Source organism: Buteo buteo, chromosome 3 (genome assembly GCF_964188355.1).
Source record: "Buteo buteo chromosome 3, bButBut1.hap1.1, whole genome shotgun sequence".
NCBI lineage: Eukaryota > Metazoa > Chordata > Aves > Accipitriformes > Accipitridae > Buteo > Buteo buteo.
In genome coordinates, this window is record NC_134173.1 from 7,665,187 (window position 1) to 7,685,343 (window position 20,157).

The following is a 20,157-nucleotide window of genomic DNA, read 5'->3' on the forward strand; positions in this document are numbered from 1 at the left end:
ATAAAATAAGACAAACCAATTTATTCCCTTGACACTGTGACAGAAATTTTGTAAACTCCAGATATAACTACATTTGAACTCCCAGCAGTAATTTCATATTTCAAATGCTGAAGCTGTCCCATCAGCAGCAGTTAACTTCCCATGATTAACATCCTTTAACGGATTGGGAAAAAAAACCCCAAACCCTTAAGTTTTTCAGAAGTCAAAGATACAGGCAATTAAAGAGTGCCAAAATCTTTCATATTTTTTGTTGGGGAGTCAAAATTAGATATTATTAATCTTTTATTTATATACACATATAAAAATATTCTATTCTATACAGGAAAGATGAGTGAAGATTTACTGGCAAAATGTTTCTGGTCTTTAATTACAGTCAGTCACTCTGCGAACAACTAGATCGTTAATAGGGATTTTTGCTTGCTTCCTGTTTTGATGAGCCAACAAGCATGCTCATTTAATTTCATTTCACTTCACTTCCATCATACTTAGGGGTAAGCTACATTCCCCCCTAGAATATTTTTTACTGACTTCAACTTCATTATATCGGAGAAGTAGTTGAAGCAAAGCCTGACATTTCGCTGGTGCATCTGAAGTTATTTTAGAGGTGTCAAACAATAGCAGGCCCGGCAATTTCTGTTCTTCCATATCTTTCCCAGACTTGTCTTAGAAATATTGCATACATGCTGAAGCCTTGTCTCATCCTCTGGCTGATAGAAAACCAGTTGCTGTAGTGTGTTGCTGCTCACACTCTTCTCTCTTGCCGCTGACAGAAACTTGTGATGAGTTCAATGAGATGGCTTAGAATTCCCACATCTGGAAACCTAGAGCTGGTCAAGTCAGATGGTGTCAAAATTTTTGAGAAGCCGAACACATGATCAATGTAGGATTGCACTGCCCTCCTTTTATCAGTGATGTTACAGCTGGTTGTGATTAGGTCATATGTGCCTTTCTTCTCGCTGAATCCGCCCTTTAACTTCATGTGATCCTTCATCATATGGACAAGGACTTTGTTCTTAGGCAGAATCTGGAAGATGTTATGATTGTAATAACACTTTGTTATGCTGTCTTTTCTTTGCTGAGGGCAAAAAGATTACCTTTGTCCCCTTATTTTTCTGGCTATCCTGACATCAGTGCAAATTTCTCACATGAGATCAGCTCTGATCACCAATTGCTTTTATCGGTTCTCATAACACATTAGCTACTGCTGTTCCTCTTTTTAAGGATAAGCACATACTTGGTTCCTCTTACTCGACTAATAGCTTTTGCTCTGTTCTCTTTTCGTCATCATCCTATGTGGCGAATAGCTCTGATGAAGCATGTGGACTGATGCATTCAACAAGATGTTTAATATTATAGCTTTAAACTCTGAGAACATCCTGAGGCCTCCAGCTTGTCACAGCTTTGTAAATTAGCTGGTTCACCATATTCACACAATGAGAAAATACGACCTAAATTTGTCTTAACACGTAGACGTTATCTGCAAAAGCAAAAATGAAAGAAAAGTTGTATGAGAACTGATAGGTAAATGTAATTATGGAAAAAGTGCATTCTTTACATCATTGAACTACTGTACTGATTTCTGAACTCATCCTACTTACTGGTAGGTCATGAACCTGTCACTCCAGTAGGCGTGAGAAAATGATAGCTCTTCGAAGTGGTGAAATGAGAGAAAGCTGCATGTAGATATTCTTTTTCCAAAAAATTCTATTTGGCTGCCCTTTCCCTTTCTGAATGACAGGCAGCTGAGCCATTGTTATAGCCTTCTGGTATGGTTATATTATTTTGTATTATTCATAATTTGGATAGCAGAATCCTTCTGTCTATTGATTCAAGTAATCCAGGTAATTGGCTTGAAGATATATGCATGATGTGGCTAGTGGCATATTACTCCTAAAGACTAACCAATTCTTCAGATTTTGTCTAAGTTGTGTCCTCCAACAAACCAACTTGGTCTGTGCAATTAGCAAAGCTCTTCCTTAGCCAATAGCCCTGAGCATATTCTTGTTAAGTAAATACAGGAGAACCTGATGCTCCGTTCTCACCACTGCAATTTCTGCTTGCCAGCTTCGATACAGTCAATCATTAAATTAAAGAATCATGAGGCATTTACCCCATAGATCAAGCCAATCTGACTTCTGTGGCCAAAGAGAGTGGTTCTGGGTAGAGACAAATGTTGGTGAAGCCTGGCAATAGCAGAATTGCAGGGCTGTTGGTAGGAGCATAGACATGACTATGCTCACAGGTCACTCAAGCACAAATTACGTCTGCTTTGTCACTTCCTACCATCCCATTATCACTTTCTGGCATTGTCTATCTGCACATAACTCCTTTGTGGGAGTACCTTGAATTTCTAGACTGTACGTAGCTGCCATAACTGAGTTGTTACGATACAGGAACTACCCTACTCCTAGCAGGAGCCTTAGTTTGTGAATTGTCAACATTTACTCGGAGTGGTGTTAGTAGTGATGCAGAAAACAAACAAATGTTCAATAAACATTATTTTATTCTGTACTTGGAAGTAAGTAGAGCATTGTATTTGCATTCTTTATGAATGATGAACTACTTTCTAATCCATTAGTAAATGAAGAAATATGTCTAGCAGGAATAAATATTTTAAATAATCAAATCTAAATAGCATGAGCATAAGAGGTGTTTGGTTTTTTTTTTTAAAGATATCCTATAGCATTCATAGCCAAATTATATTAATTTGTAATTAATCTTAGAATACCAGGAAAATTTCCCAGGTCTGGAAGAGCCTTACACTGAAGAAAAAAAAAAAAGGAAAAAGAAAAAAGGAATGACTGGCTGTGAGTTGAGTTCAGAAGTAATTTAAATGAGAACTTTGGTAGAAAGGTTTAACATTGAGTTTAATTAATTGTAAAGTGAGGTAGTAGAACTAGAATGGCTTTGGTGGGAGGAATAAAACAGAATCCCCAGCAGAGGCAGCCACTGATGGTGTTCTTGTTTTCCCTCTCCCCCATAGCTGGCTGCCTGCATTTCAAAGTCCAGGTCTCCTCCTGGCTTGTACAGACACAAGTAGTGAATGATCCACCCAACACATATCTTCAGGTCTTTCTTGCAGATATGTTTCTGTTAAGCATGATTGTTTGGATTCTTTATAGGTGTAACTGAAAGAAATTTAAAGGGATGTGATATATGAGAAGTCATATTAGATGATTTAATAATCTCTTTGGGGCTTTAAACTCAATGTTATGAGGCTATGATTGTCTTCCTATGACCCATTTGGAAGGAATTTAACCAGTTCCTACAAACTGCAAGTATCTCTTACAGATACTCCTAGTCATACTCACCACTTTCCACTGGAGCATGCAAGGCCATTGAAGCCTCGTATTTTCTTGCCAGAAGATATTTCTGCTCTCAGTTTCTATGCATACTACAGACAAACAAATGCACCTGCAGAAGAAGAACTTGATAAAAATAAATTAAGCATAACCAAGAGTTATTAACATGTCAGTGTGAAACTTGAGCAAAGTCCCTTTAGAATAATGTCATTGTAAATACACTAATATCAGATATTTGAATTCTTATTTACAACTGCACTCATATTTTTTAAAAGTCTTAGAAAATGTGAAAAGACATCTTAGTCTCCCTGACAAAAGTAAATTCCTAGCTTACAAAGTAATAAAAAGTAACTTTTTACATTTGCTCTCAGTCTTTCTAGTTTCAACAGCATATTTACATTTAGATTTATAGAAGTGGAGAAGTTTTCCTTAATTTGTGATGTCTAGATTCTATTTATGATATTCCATCATAGTCAGATTTTTAATTGAGTTAAAAGAATTCACCAGCTTTTAATTCTTTATAAATATATCTAGTGTTTTCAGGCCCAGGAAAATGTATTATTACATGCTTGCAATTGTATTCAACGGGCAGGCAGTAAGAGCATGAACAAAGTGGTCTTCCTCCCAGACAAGAACTAGAGGAGTCAGATATTTGTGTGGCCTTATTCTCTTAGCTAACCAGGGCTTTTACATGGAGGAGGTCAAATGGTCTATAGCCAAATGTAATTTTCCTCCCTAAGTAGGGCTCGGACTACATCACACCCTGAGAGAAAACCCCTCAGCAGTGTGAAAATGCTTTTCAGAGAAGAAACAAGTGGAAGGTTAAGATAACCGGCTGACTGGGAGCTACGTGTGGTGAATCCGAGAAGAGGCTGGAGTTTCTGAGATCCCTCAACTGTCCCTTTAGTGGTTGCTTTACTGAAAAACAGAATAAGCAGAGAGGACAATCTGTGGAAAATTCTGCAGGGCACTACACACGTTACTCACACCTCCTGCCTGACTGTTCCTGTAAATTTTTGCATAGTGAATTGTGACAGAGTAAACTGTCACATGGGAAGTAAATCTCTACAGCTGACTCCAATTAGCTACTAGGGAGAGGCTGGAGAAAAGGGGTGGAGGATACAGCAGCACTTTAAGATCCATTTTTTCCTACGAGGAAGAGAAGCAATTCTAAAAAATAGGATTGCACGAAGGTCCAAGAAGAAAATTGCTCTGAATGGTGTTTGAACAACTTGTTAAAGTAAGTCCCCAAGAAGAGCACAGTTTGGGGATGTCTCCCTAGGAGCTTTTGTTTGCTGAAGGCAAAAGAGAACCTATGAGAAAAACTACAAGGGTCATAATTACATATGGACCATCCTTTTTTAAGAGGCTTGGCAATTTCTCTGGATTCTCCTAGTGTTAGTCAATATATTAGAATAATCCAGGCAATGTAACTAGCCTGGGAAATATGGAAATATTACAGTTCAATGTAAAACTACAAGAAAAATATTGAACTGAGAGAGTATCTTTTTATCTATGCCAAAACACAGCTTAGCATTGTTATGGATCAGCAAGGGATGAGCAAATTATTTAGGTTTTTATTTGTGGCAGTTTGTGATAAACATATTTACAATGTGTTGTCCATGTTTCCTTATTCTACCTAAGTTTCAGTACACACTGATTTGTTATTAAAATGTTCCTTCTATACAATAGCTTCTTGAAAAGTTGGTTTCTGGTCTTTTAGAGCATACTGTATTAAATATGACATGAACAACTCATGGCATAGTTTTCAATACTTCTCCCAAAGCTATGAAAATATATCGCTCTGGATTCACTTTTGCAGCTGCTCAGAAGACATCCCAGGCAAAACGATGAAGAAATGTTTTATGACCTAAAGTGAATAATGACTCTTTCCTCAACATAAATACCTCCATATGTAAGAAGAAATGAAAAAGTATAAAATAATTTGTACTATTCACACAAAATATTTCTTTAATATTCTGGTGGTATAATTGATTAGAACCATCGTTAAAAACCTTTGTAGGTATTCTGAATTTAATGAGTGTGATTTACAGCTACTCCTGCCTGTAGAGCCAATCTTATATGAAGCTGAAATACTTCACTTAATAAAAAACAACAACTATTGCTCATGTTAAGAGAAAGAAAGCATAAAGATGTTTAAAGGTTTTAATGGATTTCTTCAAAGTAGTAGTATATCAAACACTAAAAATTTTAAATAAGTTTGGAAACAGATAGCAAAGATTCATTAAAAACACATCAAATTAAGCTGTATTAATCTTTTACAAAATGTCCAGAATTATTTCCTGAACTGATTGGCTTTGTACGTTTTAAACATTTAGCAAATACAATTATTTTTCCATATTAATTTAAGAAACCTTATGAATATGTTGTGTTCAATTAATTAATTTTTTTTTTACATTTAAGTAGAATAACTTTTTTTCACTAAATCATTACTTCCACAGTTTTGCAAGATGCTTAAACTTTCATTACTAATATGGAAGTGTTGCTTAGATTTTTGTCACAATTTTTCTCAGTCTCTGACTACTTTACTGTTGTCTGTACTGTTCTGGGGAAAAAAAAAGGAATGTCATACAATTTAAAGTTTCAGTACTTCTGGAAAATTGCTTCCTAACTTTCTGTTCTTACATCTGTAGTGTGCCATTTTTTGAATGTTTTGTACATTAAACTTTGTATTTAATGTTTTGTACTTAAACTCTTCTCTCTGACTTTCATTAAATACTATGCATTTCCCCACTCTTTACAAGCACATAATTCACATAAGATGCTATTAGCCATTTCTTTCATATTGTGATAGTAAACTTTTCTTCAAAATCTTTCCATATTTATTGTATTTTTGGCTTCCTAAAATCTATCCAATGATATGAAATCTTCTTTTGCCATATTTATGAAAAATAGTGGATTATTTTGCGTAGTATACAAACCAGAGAACTCCATAATCATGTAATATTCTCAAATTTATTGCTTAATGGTGTTTGTACAACTCTTGGCAACCATCCCCTAAATTGCTTCCTCATATTGTCTGGAATATTTTTAGAGATAGTCACAATTAACCACAGGGCTTTTCTTTTTAATCTTTGAGTTTAATTCAAACTTATTATTTGTTCTTTGATTAAAATGTTTTCTATTTACCTTGTTCACTTTTCCAAACAATAAGTCCATCATCCAATGAATTTTATTCTTTCTATTACCCTATTTCTCTTTAAACTAAATTATTTGAAGCTGATATTCTTATATAGACAAAATGTGGTGGTATGTGATAGATAAGTTCTTATCAGCACGCATTTGGGATAGCTATATAGGAGAGCCATGAATAAGCTATATAAGACAACTAGACTGAGTGGCAGAAATATTTTTTACGATGCCACTGTTCTTCCCAGGATTTGAGGGTGTCCATTGTACACTGGCTGGTTTGCAAGGGAGATATATGGGACAGTATCCCCTCTAACTGAGCAGGAACAAAAGTTAGGAATTGCACAGCTACTTGTTTTGAGTAATTCAACTTTCTGCAGTAAGCAGAGGCTTGTGACGTTTCTTTGCTTCATTCCACCAGAAGCCACCACCCAAAACCCAAACAACAAAGCTTCCATCACTCTTTAGTTCAGGGAGAGACATATCAAGTAATACCTTTCTAGTTTTTTCAGTACTGTTTTAAGACAAATAGTACTGGATTGTCATTATACAATTCCTTTAAGTCGTCATATACTTTAAATTTTCTCACTGTTCTGCTAGTCCTTGAATGAGTCGTTCTGCTTTCCTTACTGTCTTTGATTCTTTTCTCTTTTTTTCTTTCTGTTTGCCATATTGTGTGTAGTAACATGCATATAATTTTTACTGTTACTTTTTTTCTTCTAGACCACTTTGTGTCTTTAAGTAAGGAAACTGCTTTCTTCAATTATATGTCCTGAAGAACAAGCAAACTTCTTTTTAACAAGGAAAAATCTTTTAAATAGTTTACAGTTTCCATTTCCATTTTTTCCTGACTTTTACAATGCTTCTCAGCGAAGTTTCTGTCCTTGAAAAGCTATCCTTTTCAAAATCCCAAATGTATATAATAAACCCACAGCATGCTCTATTTGCACACATGCTCATGTATTGATTATAACATAAAATAGATCATGACAGAGGTCTTGTATAAACACCCTCCCCCCTTATTGAATATACATTTTATTTTAAAAGTTTAAAATTGGTCTTTTTATTTTAGAGGTTCCTGTGACAAGCAAGCATTGCCAGGGTGAAAGCTCTGTAATATTATAGGAGTCTTCACCATGAAAGACATGGGCTAGCTTTTCTCTTGGTCCTTTCTCACTTATTCTGTACTGGTGCTTACGGAGCAGACTCATAAGCTTCCAGGACAATCTGCTCCTGAGTTATCAATGGTTCAGAAATCTGTGCATTTGTGGTTTTTTTTAAAAGAGGGTCACTTTTTTTTCCTTTCGAGTTCTTCCTCATTGCTTCCCCTTTCTGAGGGGAGGACCAAGGAATGTAATCAAGGGGGAACCTGCATCCTTTTTTAATATCAGTCTATGCTTTTAGCTCCCCTGCTGCATGCTGCAAAAAATCCAGAAATTGCATATAAACCCATTACATAGGCATGGTATTTCCTAGAATGATCAGGTGTTTTATTAGCTGAGACACACATTTTAATTGTCATCTTTAGGTTTCAGTGCTGAGATAATCAGGAGCAATTAACAACCACTGAGATCAGAGACAATTTTTTTTTTTAAATGAGATTCTTCTTTCTGCTGCATATTTACAGGATAGCTTAACTCAGAAAGTGTGCAGTCATGTTGTGCAGCTGGCCCATCATATTGTGCTTCAGAAGCTGAAGTCTACATCAAGCATAATGAGCTTCTCCAGAGTTTACAGGAAAAAAAGGTGTGGCTTCGAATTAAATTGTGGAAATTAGAGTGGTGTTTTGGGTTTGTTTTTTTTAAATGCCTGCTAAAAAATAGAGGGCTTGATTTTCTCTATATTTACTTTTCTGCGGATGAGAAAGTAGTATAAATCCAGGAGTACAACACTGGGTAATGGCCTTTCTAATCAAGCCCCTGCCTGGTTACTGCATCCCAGTATTTGTGTCCCTGGAGATGTGAGTTACTGGCACACAGTATGCAGTGAACAAACATCATTATAATGCTTCAAATTTTATTCTCAGTTTAAGTGCCTGAGTTTATGTACCTCTCATTTCCCACTCCACAGAGGTACTCCTGGGTTTTGGACCTGGAGGTGAAATTTGTCTTTTAGTGAATGATAAAGACCTGAAAGTTGCACAAAATAAGTTGTATCTCATTAAATGTTGCAGAAGGCTTTCAGACTCTGTAGTGGAACACTGTTGCTGCTGGTTTTATCCCTAAAATAAAACATATTTATTCAGCAACAGCTTCCTACGCAATGTCAAATTTCAAAGAGAGAAGCCTTCATCCTTTTAAATGAGCATGTTTCCAAAGGTAAAAATAAGGTAGATCAAAATTCAGCCTCTGCCCAGGAAATGTTCAGACTTCTCTCTCTCTGCCCAGCCTTTTCCTTGTCCTCCAGGGATATCTTAGATTCAGCATAAAGTATTGATATTTTACAAAAGAGAAGTAAAAAGGCATAATCCTTACATTTTCTATCAAAGATGTTGTGGAGACAGAGTCCCAGAGTGCTAAAAATAGATTAGGATTTTTTTCTTAAATAGAAATGGCAGAAAAAAAAACTCACTAAGTTTGCAAAAATGAAAAGAATAGAGAGACATTCCTGTCACTCAAAAAAAAAAAAAAAATCAGGAGTATTGTGGCGAGATAGTCTTTAAATGTACTGCTTAACTTTGCTTTATTTGGGCAAGGTAGTGTTAAAACTATCTCTTCAGACTTCCTGTAAAAGTAAGAATTGGTTTCAGTTATTTAAGTTGAAATATCTGTACTACTTGCTTGGAATAGCGATGGAGGATGTCAAAGGGCATTCCTAAAGCTCAAACAAGCATTAATAGCACCTTCAATATTCTTGCACACAGATTTAAACTCTTCGTTTGAAATCTTTATGGCAGCCAGAAAACTTGGTCTTGGAACCATTCTTGCTCAGACCCTGGAGGGTGAAGAGAAGATCATTACACATACTCCTAGTCTGCTGACTTAAGTGGAATGAAATTATGTAGTCTTTAAAGCAATAGAAGCACCATTTACAGTCAGGGCCCTGCGGCAGCATGACCCTTCTTTCTCTAAGCTGTAGTTATTGGCAATGCCAGTGTGAGACCCACGGCTTAGACTCCACCTTCTCTCCTCATTACAAATGACCTTCTTTGTAGTCCTGGACCCTCCATGTTTTCGATAGAGATGCCACACAGCCAACTGCACAGTGCGAGAAAGAAAGAAGAAGAGGAAAACACCACAGTTGCAGAAGGTGCATTTAAAAGTCATCCCTACGTGGCAGCCAGACTAAAGCAGCCATTTCTCGTTCTGTGCCCAACCCACATACAACGTGCTGAACAGCTTCCCGCAAAGGCTTCCAGTTTAAAATATTAGGAAAAGATTAAAAGTGCAGACTGAGACTAGCAATTTATTTTCTTTCAGGTTATCAAAAACTTGTTTCTGTGAAAACACTCGCTTTAGCTGTTGTTCATTCATCAGTGTCTCTGGTGGGTAAATACAGATGAAGCTCTTCTTTCACCTTTTGAGTTAAAGTTCAAGTGCATAAACAGGGCAGTGAGAGAATTCTGTCTTATCCAAAGACTGGCTACAAGGTTGTGCCTCCAGGAGTTTTAGTATCATACCCTTCACACATAGAAAAAACAGATAATCCACCTACCCCTAAAAATATTCCCTGATCTTAGAGACTCAGTCATCACCCTCATACAAGCAAAATTTACCCACAATAGCCTGGTGGTACCTACTAAATCAGAAGTCTGGCTTTTACTTTGTTTTAATTAATTCAGGCTGGCATTTTTATAATTGCTAGCGCTTCAAGGTCTTCCTTTTTGTTCACCAACCAAAGATATCTTGACCGAGTTGTCCACAGAGCCAGGCAGCTAGTATTTGAGCTAACGCCAATGGGAGATGTAGACCTTCCAGACTTTCAATCTTGCACTGGATGTTCTCAAATTTTATAAATGTGATAACATTTTTGAAAAATTTTGTTTCTATTTCCAATCATACGGTTGTAAAAATGAGCTCTCCAAAATGTAAATTGACACTATACTGAGGATTTTACAGCCAGATAGATACAACAGGTCTTTGAGAAATAACTTCTCTTGGGTTGAAATCTCTGAGTCTAGTTATGAACTCTTACACAAAACACTGTTAAACTAACCAAAAATTGAGCAGCTAACAGAACCTTCTACGTCTTCTGGGACTGTGAAGAGACCACGCAACGGAGACTGGAAGCAAGTACATTATTTACAACATGAATTAGTGGGAGGTTACATTACTTGGGTGGTTTTCAAGGTTCTCTATTTGTGTTGAGTCTGCTTAGGGTTTAGAAACTTTGGGAGGGGACTTCCATCACCCAGCTTCATGTAATGTACTCTTTCTATCTAAGGTTTAACTTCTAGCTATACTTAAACTAGAAAAATAGGTTGTATCGTAACAACTTTTCCCGCAAATGTTAACTTCTCACCAGTTTATTTGCACCTTAGAACTACAGCAGTTATCTTCTGAAAAACCCCTTTCTCCCCACATTCTGACCTCTCAAAAAAACCTAGAAAATTCGCTTGTCTATAAGGTGTTTTACATATTTCCTGATTTCTTCTGTCCCAAAGAACGGAGGTATAGAACTGTGCTCTGGTATTACCTAAGAAGAACTGTGTGAGACACATTTGAATTGCGCAAATCCAGTTTCCATCAGCTGCGTATCTGCTCTAAGAGACTGTTTCCAGAGACATCTATCCTTCACAGTACGCCATAAACAAATCATACTCATGAGTACTTGCAGCCATTCGTATACTCCTCCTACTTCTTCTAGTCCAAAAGATATTTTCTAAATCCAGAGAAGCCTGGCTTTCCTACTTTCTGTTTGCTATCTGCATTAAGATACACACCAGAAAACAGCAACCGTTTCCAATGCTGTTTTGTAATTGCAGTGGGGAATCTATTTTATCACTAATGGAAGAGGCTTTGTATGGAAAATAAGCCTTACATTACTATGTGCTTCGAGCTGTAAAAAGTGCTTGGGAACTGTTTTGTTAGCATGGCACACTGGCACAAACTCAGGGTTTCAAAACAAGATACAAAAGTAAGCAAACCTTGTAAGAGGTATAGCCTAAATGTAATAAAACTATTTCCATACTTAAGAGTCTTTTTTGTCACTACATATAAGGATATAACTGTGAAATTCTCTTTAATGCTAATTTGAGACTATTGAATGTCTCGCTGTATAGTTCCAAAGACAAATCTCCAGCTACTGTGCTAATAATACACCCCAAGATCCATATCTTCTGATTGTATTGAACTTTTCTCTGCAATTAAATGATTTCCCTTAAGAAAGCCTAAAGCCTCTACAGCAAGACATGCTTTTATAGGATGCATATAGGGTGAGGGAATCTCATATATATAATGTCAGAAAGAGGACCTCATTAGAGCCAGAGCCTGGGCTCAGTGTCTTATGCCTTAGAAAAAAAAAATCGGAAATTTTCCCAGGTTTTTAACAGCAGCGCTCAAACTTACAAGAGAAGGTTAAGAAATCTAAACAACTTAATCATGAAATGTTATAGTTGTCTGTAGAAGATGAGTCTGAAGTAATAGGAGCACTTACTGTAGAAAATGTTGTTATATTTCATTTTCTGAAATCTCCTGATGTCCAGTTGATGGGGGTGGGGAAGAAGAGCCTGTACAGCAATAGTGCACAAGGAAAACGATGTGTTTGCTAAGCTGATCAATAGCATGATTAACTTGGCCAAGCAAAAGACTGATCAATCTTATTATTGATCAGCTTAGCAAACATATTAGTGTGCCTGTGTAGTATGGCTACACTGTGTCTATTAGTGTTTCATCAGGATATACATGCATCGAGTTATTCAAATGAACTTGCAACAGATGCATACTGTTTGTCCAGAACTAAAGCAGAGATAAATTGATCACAGTCTCTTGCACAGAAGGCAGAAAACTGACATTAGATTTATACATTCAAAAAAGTAGATTATTTAAATACAGAATGAAAAATAAATCTTCCCTTATCACAATTTTTTTTACTGAGTCTCTATGACAGATCGCTGTGTTTCTTAAAGAAATTCAGTTCCTATTTTGACTTTTTTGGAAAAAATAATGTCTCAGTTCAACAAAGATATACAAAATAATTCTCCTGTAATGCTCCCTGAACTCTGAAACATGCCAGATTTTTTTTTCCAATGGCAACGTGGCCTTGAAAGCCATACTTCAAAAACTGATGTAGCCTATGGATAAAAAAAAAATTGAACTGGGATTGTATAAGTGAGTTGGTGTTATCCAGCTGGATTCAGATCTAATCAATCAGCTCTTGTTCAAGATTAGATGTCTGTGAAGATTCATTTTTTAAAGCAACTTGAGCATTTGTTTGTTTGTTGCTAAAAAAGAACTCCAAAAGGTGTGTGTTTCAGAGGTTAAATTTTAAAGACATTGTAGAAACATTTATATGTATTTCCATAACTGAAAGGACTTGTAGTTTCAGACATGCTACCTACCCTGTTAATTATCAGTCATCTTCTGTTATCTCTCTCTATCTTTTTCTTTCAGTTTGTCTGTCTCTGCATAAATTCAGTCTACATGGAACACCTCTGGATTTAGGAGAATTCAATAAAGAGTGACTTTTTCTTTCAGTGTCCTATTTATAGAAAACTTAACTCAGAAAGATGCTGCATTTTCCTAACTCTCTGTTCTTTGTTTCTCTTCAGCAATTACCACATATTATATCCAGGACTAGTTTGAGGAAAATATATAGAAACCTGCAGAGAAAATCACATCCTTGTACAAGACACACTCCTTCTCTGAACATCTGAGGGCAGGGTAGGATCCCTGGTTTTGTAACAAGCTGATTACAACAATTAGTAGCAACGCTTAGACACTCATGCAGTGTCTGAAAATCTGATACTAATCCAGTACAAATATTGATTTCCGTATGTAAATCTCTGAGTAAAGGTTTTTGGCAAGAGGACGACCATGAAGTAAGAGTGCAGTACCCACAATGCCACAAGACCTCGTAACCAAAGTGCAGCCAAAAATGAAAGAAGATGGTGACAAGAAGATATATTCACGCTAGGTAGCAGACACAGCAGTCCAGCATATCACCTGCCAGTCAGTCTTTCTGGAAAAAGGTATATTAACACTAGGCTAAACTCTAACATGACCCTTTCCTCTGTTTTTTTCTGTAGGACTGTATGAAGTATCATAATCACCCTCACGAAGGACAGAAAAGGGGAAAGGCGTAAATGCCTTCTGAAGTATGCTTTTTCTTGCTCCTACAAGATTGTGCCATTGGGTATGAAAACCAAGTTTATTGTCTTCAAAGGAGTCACTTCACTTTTTTTGCCATCTGAGTCTTGCCTTTAAACTTCTGCATCAGAGAGCAAATCCATTATATCTCTTAAGGTTTCTATTATGGATTTATGCTAACGCCTTTTACATGTTTCAAATACTTTTTTCTGATAATGATATGTATTGGTCTGTATCCTAGAATTTCAATACCTTATTTGGGGGATGTGGAAATATATTTTAAAGCCTTTCTTTTCAGTTCCGCTGTCACTCATATGTGTTATTTACATTTACATGTGTACCGAACAGCCCATCCACATTTCCATTATTTCTTTCCAGCTGGTACTTTATTTCAACTTCTTTAAAGTCAGAGTGTGGCAGACTTGCCATCCATCATTGTCTAAGAGCTCTTAATTTGGCTACAGAGAGTGTGAAAGCAGGTTAGAATGCTGTGCTAAGTCACAAATATAGGATCAGACAAGCCTTTGCTAAGTCTCTCAGTAATTATTAGAGCTCTTTGAAACCTGCTGGCTTCAGTTTGAATGAGTTCGGGTGAAAATTACGGGTGCTCGGTTTGTACATTTTCAAGACCTCTAGCTTTCACATTGCATTCTGAATTAACATGAAACCAAAAATTCAGGTGAAATGCTTCGAATGCCTGAAAGAGTTTCCATATTGCTGCACAATACTCCTTTGTATCTCTCAGCCTCAGAACAGATAAAAGCCATTGACAGAAGCAGCAGCAAAAATTAAGAAAATGCTACGATTCTCAAATCTGAAAGGGCAGAAACAGGGAAGCCACCTGGATACGAAGAGCTGCGTTACCTAGACAGGACCACAGGAAGGATTGTACCCATCCTGTACACAAGTGGTACTGGAGGTTCAGCCGCACAGCAATGCTGTCCTGAAGACTTTAGCAAAGAATATTGTAAAAGGCTATCCACTTCTCCTGAAGTAGATGTTTCCTCATGCAAACTTGCAAAAAACCCACTGAGAGACCTACTACGATCCTTTCTGCCAGGAAGTGAAAGAGTTTTTTGACCATGAAGAGCACAAGTTAAAGAAATCCAATTCAGATTTGAATGCTTGAAGTCCGCTGTAGTTGAAACCTGTCCTATGCATCCCCCAGATGCCGACCCTTTACTGATGCTACTTGCTACAAATGCTTATGGTGCTGCAAAGCCAGAGACACTTTCCCAGATGGGTGAGAGTAATGTTAACTTAGGGAACATTTCTCTGATTTTTTTTTTTCTTTCTGGTGTATTCTCTACCCTGTTCATTTTATTTTACCCTGAAGAAAATATGACTTTTTTGTCATATTCATGGACCACTTAAAATATGATGGTACTACATCAAATACGCTGCCAGATAAATATTGACTTCTTAATTCAGAGCACTCAAACAGTGACACTTTTTCTCATCATGTGACAGACACGAAGTCCAGTTCTTGAAAGTCTTCAGCAGGCATGTTTACATGGATGGATAAAAACAGAGCCAGCTTCAATCCGCCTATTTTCAGCCTGGCCAGACAAAAGTCAACTCTGATCCAGAATAGAAGCATTAGCACAGAGCAGTCTAAGCCATACGCCTCATTTTTCACCAGAGTATATTAGCTCAGACTCAGTGACTCATGAAAGCATCTGTAGGTAATACTAACTTCAGTGGACAGATTCAGGTGATTATCTTCCATTAAAACATTAAAGGGTTTGGCCCTGATTTAACTGTTACATTCTCTATCATTTTTATGGCTTCTCTCCTTTCTTCAAGGCTTTTTTTTTTTTTTTCCTTATTGAGTTTCATTTTGCCATTGACATGACGTGGCAAGACACAACAGAATAGCAAGACCTGGCACTGAATTACATTGCTGAGCATCTTTACTGAGTGAGTAGAAAATGGGTGTCAAATGCTCACACCAACACAAAAGCTATTGAGATCAATACTAAATTTCATACTAAATCTTATTTGTACTCATCTGATCTTTTTTTAAAAGCACAGAAATGATGTTGAAGAAGCCTAGTTTTATGGGAACACCATAATATGAGTCAAGCCTCAGTGGCAGCATTTAATAATTCTGATCTCCAGATGTTTTTCTGACATTTTCTGAAAGTTTTTCCAGGTGATTACAAATGGTACATAGCTGAATTAAAAAACATCACTAGGGCTACTACAGTTGTCTTTCTTAGCTTCTTCAGTCTTTGTCAGCTTACTCTAGAACTAATGTTTAAAGCGATGTAGTGGACTTAATGATACAAAGAAATTCTAACCTTACTCAGTATTACTGAAATTCAAAAAGGCTTTTGCTTCTACCTTTTCCTAAAATGCTTATGTAATTTTCTTTTTGCTTTCTATTGAAGAAGATTGGTATCCATGAGCTAGAACTCTTTCTTTTCAATGCTCTGTCTGATACTGTAGTTTGTAGCACTTTTATTTCCTGAAACAGAAACAGGCTTATCACTCTTCCTTTTTTCTTAGTATCCAGGGTGTAATGAACTAAAGCTCTAGTCATCCTCATAGTAGTGATAAAACTCCGTATGACCATGAACAAAAGCAACCGACTATTTTCAATCATATTAACAGTTGTTTCTCATAGTTGTTACTCTGATCTCCTGCCACAGAAAGCATTTCTATTTTTATGTTGTACACATACCTTTCTCTTCCTTTTAAATAGAGCACTGGGCTTTATAATGGCCCCTCATTCATCGGCTTCATAGACACCATTCCACATCATACACTTGATTCTGACTCAAGTGACTATGACTTCACCCCATCTGAAGTGGTCCTAACGCTGTTTGTATTTCTCCTGCAGTATCACTCCTATTATGGCCTGGATAATTTATTTGGTTCAAGTACAGATATGACATACCAGCATAAGGAATTCTCATTAGTTATAGATAAACTGTGACATATTCTGAACCAATCAAATGCGATGAACCTTGAAAATCAGAACTGGGTTTTCCCCTACCTTTCTGTAACAGTTGTATTTTGTCTCTCTGACTTTTGCTAACATCACTTCTTGTTACAAGTTAATATATATTTGAGTATATTTGGTAGCTGGAAACAACTTTCTGAGGTTCATCCATGAAAGGACAAGGATTTAACTCATACACAAATATGAATACAAATCACATTACACTGGTTAACTATTAAGCTTGCTTAAGTAATCCCAGCATATAGAGGATCAAAAAGGCTGGCACAATGATATTTACAAGAATTTACAACAAGCTTGCACTTGGTACGGTTTACCTCAGTGTATACAAGGCCACAGCAAATTGTTAGTATGTGATACTATCCCAAAATTCAGTATTCACAACATGACAACTGGGTACCCATGCTGTCTTTATTCCAGTCAAAAATTAGCATGCAGAGAGTGTAAAATCTCATTTCTTGTCTCCAAAGATTATTTCTATGTCCTTTTTGATCACTCATTAATTAAAAAAATATTTTTGTTGTTTTTCTGATACTCCACTTTATTCTGACTCAAGTGCATTGATTTTTCTTTAAATAACCATTTCCACTGTATTACATTGAAGCATATGGCTTCTGAGTACACACCCAGCCAAACCAGCCAACTTCCCCTCAGCCAATTTTTTGCTTCCATGTTAAATACCAAAAGAAACTAAAATTAAAAAGACAAAAGTAAGATTGATTGTAATTGCCTCGCACTCTTCTACCACTCTTTACTACCTGAAAAAGTTGCCAGGTACTATGCATTCACAGAGTAAGCAACAGCCTCCGAGTAAACATTTACAGTCTAAACAGATGAAGAAAAAGAGAAAACTCTCTACAGTTTGCTCCTGGAAAAGGCACAGATACTAAAGCACCTAGACAGGGTTCTTCAGAATGTCACTGGCAGTGCCAAGAATAGAACACCAATTTTCTAAATACCTATTTTGTACCTTATACAGAAAACTATCCAGGGGAAAAAAAAGGTCTATTTTCGTATAAGTATTATTATAACTGCCTAGTATATGTTCTGGCAAACCTAGGTCTGCCAGGCAAAATAACTTTTTTGGCATGCCTTAGTCTTAATGTGATTTTCTGAGTAAAACAATCTGACTCATACAACTGTATTGATAAAGCCTTCTGAGAAATCCTACGGAACTCATCCGTGTGATATAATTATTCAAGTTTTCCCCTCTACAATGTGAGATTAGGAGGTCATCCCATTAGAAAAAAGTTGACCAGAATAAATATAAATAAAACTCTGTTCGGCAAAGAAAAGTGGTGGATTTTGTACAAGGAAAATGTCAGGTATTAGCCACTGAGTGTAAGATGGTGAGACACCATGGTACACTGTGTGGTTCATATGTTCAGCTGTCCGTACTCTGAACTGGATGCAGAAATTGATAAAAAGCAACCTGGCAACTAATTTTATTTTATGATAGTTAAATTGTCATAATCACGTGAGTATGGCCATTTCTGCCAGCTGTGGTAACAAATTCTGCAAGAGGATGTCTGTTTGGAGGGAATTATGAGTAGCAGGTAAGTATTGCATTTAGGAGCTTTGCTTAATTGCTTTCAAAGAGTTTTGGATGATGCAATATTTGATAAGAAGATACATTTTCCATAAAGCTTAGAAATAATTTATAAGTATCCTTTTTTCATGTAACTGAATTCTGAAATAACACACAGATTTTAACAGGTGACCATCAGAATGTGTGCAAATGCAGTCCGTTACATGGTTCACAGTTCTATTTCTTCCCCTGTTACTTTCTTGTACTTTATCTGCACTTAGCATTACTTTTTGACTGCTTTAACTCAGGTAATCCAGCTGAAAATGCCATGTTTTGAATCCTAGAGACAAAACCCAAGAGGTCCTGCTTTTGCAGAAAAGCTAATACCACTGAAACCGAACCTCACAGCAAGTGACTATTACTTCTTCTCAGACTGGCCATATGGGCAGAACCAAGCTTGTACATCTTCTCAGCTTTGCTCTGCTCTTTCATCATGCACGTAATTGGGCGAGTAATGAACTTCTCTGTGTCTATAGGCAGCCATCTTGGAATGATACGATCTTCCCTTATACCAGAGACCTTCCTCATGAAGAAAAACGATCCCAACTAGCCACTTAAACAGAACCTCTTACTGTCTTATTCACTGTCTCCATACGGTACTATAAAGCTCCATTTATCTCAGCACAAATGGATTAGCTCTTAGGTATATGCTTGTCAGATGGGGCTTACTTTATTTAAATGCAGTGTGCATTATCAGCAGCTTGTATCCTAAGTTTCTCGCTGTTGTTTTCCTCTCTTCCCACCACTGAATATCTGTGCTGCCAACAAGTTACTGACATCAGCTACTAAAGGGTTTTAAAATGCTACCAGCAACAGACACATTAAGCCACATGTAGACAGTGCAAAAGTACTGAACCAAGCCTATAATTTGACCACTACTTATATATTTGCTCATGTGTTTGTGGGCGCGTGCATCTATATATATACATATAAGCATTCACACAAATAAGTGTACATATATGTTTAGACGCACACACACAATCATCTACGGGCAGAAGTTAACAGAAATGACAAGTCAAGGATACATAATTTTAACTCAAAATTACTGCTTTCTCTACTGGGAGGCAAAGGAATGTTTACATTGATCACAAAGGGCCGTGACCAAAAGTCATCATCTGGCTTTCAATAATAGTATACGTTGTACCAAGCTTGACAGGGCAGCTAAATACAGCAGTGAGGATCTACATTCAGAGTCATGCACAACGCTAGCTCCATGACCACCAGTTACCTGAGGATTATTAATCACAATAAGAAGAACGAACGGGTATGTGGAGAGGGACTGTTTGTGTCTTCGTGGGTGGAATCACGACAGAGCTGTCAGGACATCCGTAGTCTAAGAAGGACTGCAGAGTTGTTTCAGGCAAATAGTTCATACCGCTGCTTTAAACTGTTCATGAAAGTCACTGCACATAACAGAGAATGAAGTGCTTAAGCAGTGGCACCAGAAACTTCAGGGATCTGCTTAAAATTCAGCGTGCATATTCCTAACAATCCAGTACATGTCTTTAAAATTTCAATGCACATCTGTGGGTGAATGCATGTTTTTTAAAGCTCTGCTTCACATTGTCCTAAGGTTCTCCACAAATGGTATTAATGTTAATGAGATCTCTATAGTCCTACAAAAGAGGTCATTGAGCATTACGCTTCATGCAACCATATCATTGGGTTTCAGGTTGTGCAGTGGTAGGCCCTAAGAGATTGCCATTGTAGAAAGAGAATTGACTGAAACACAAAAGATCTGGAATTTGGTTGAAATCAAATTTCAAACAGTTCAGATGATTATCAGACATTCTCACAAGTTAATTTTCTGGGACAATTTTTTTATCCTTCCCCCCTTTGAGATGATTCCGTTCTCCAGATCCCTGTGAAACTGCAGAAGTCCAGGGCATCTCTCATTTCTCCATA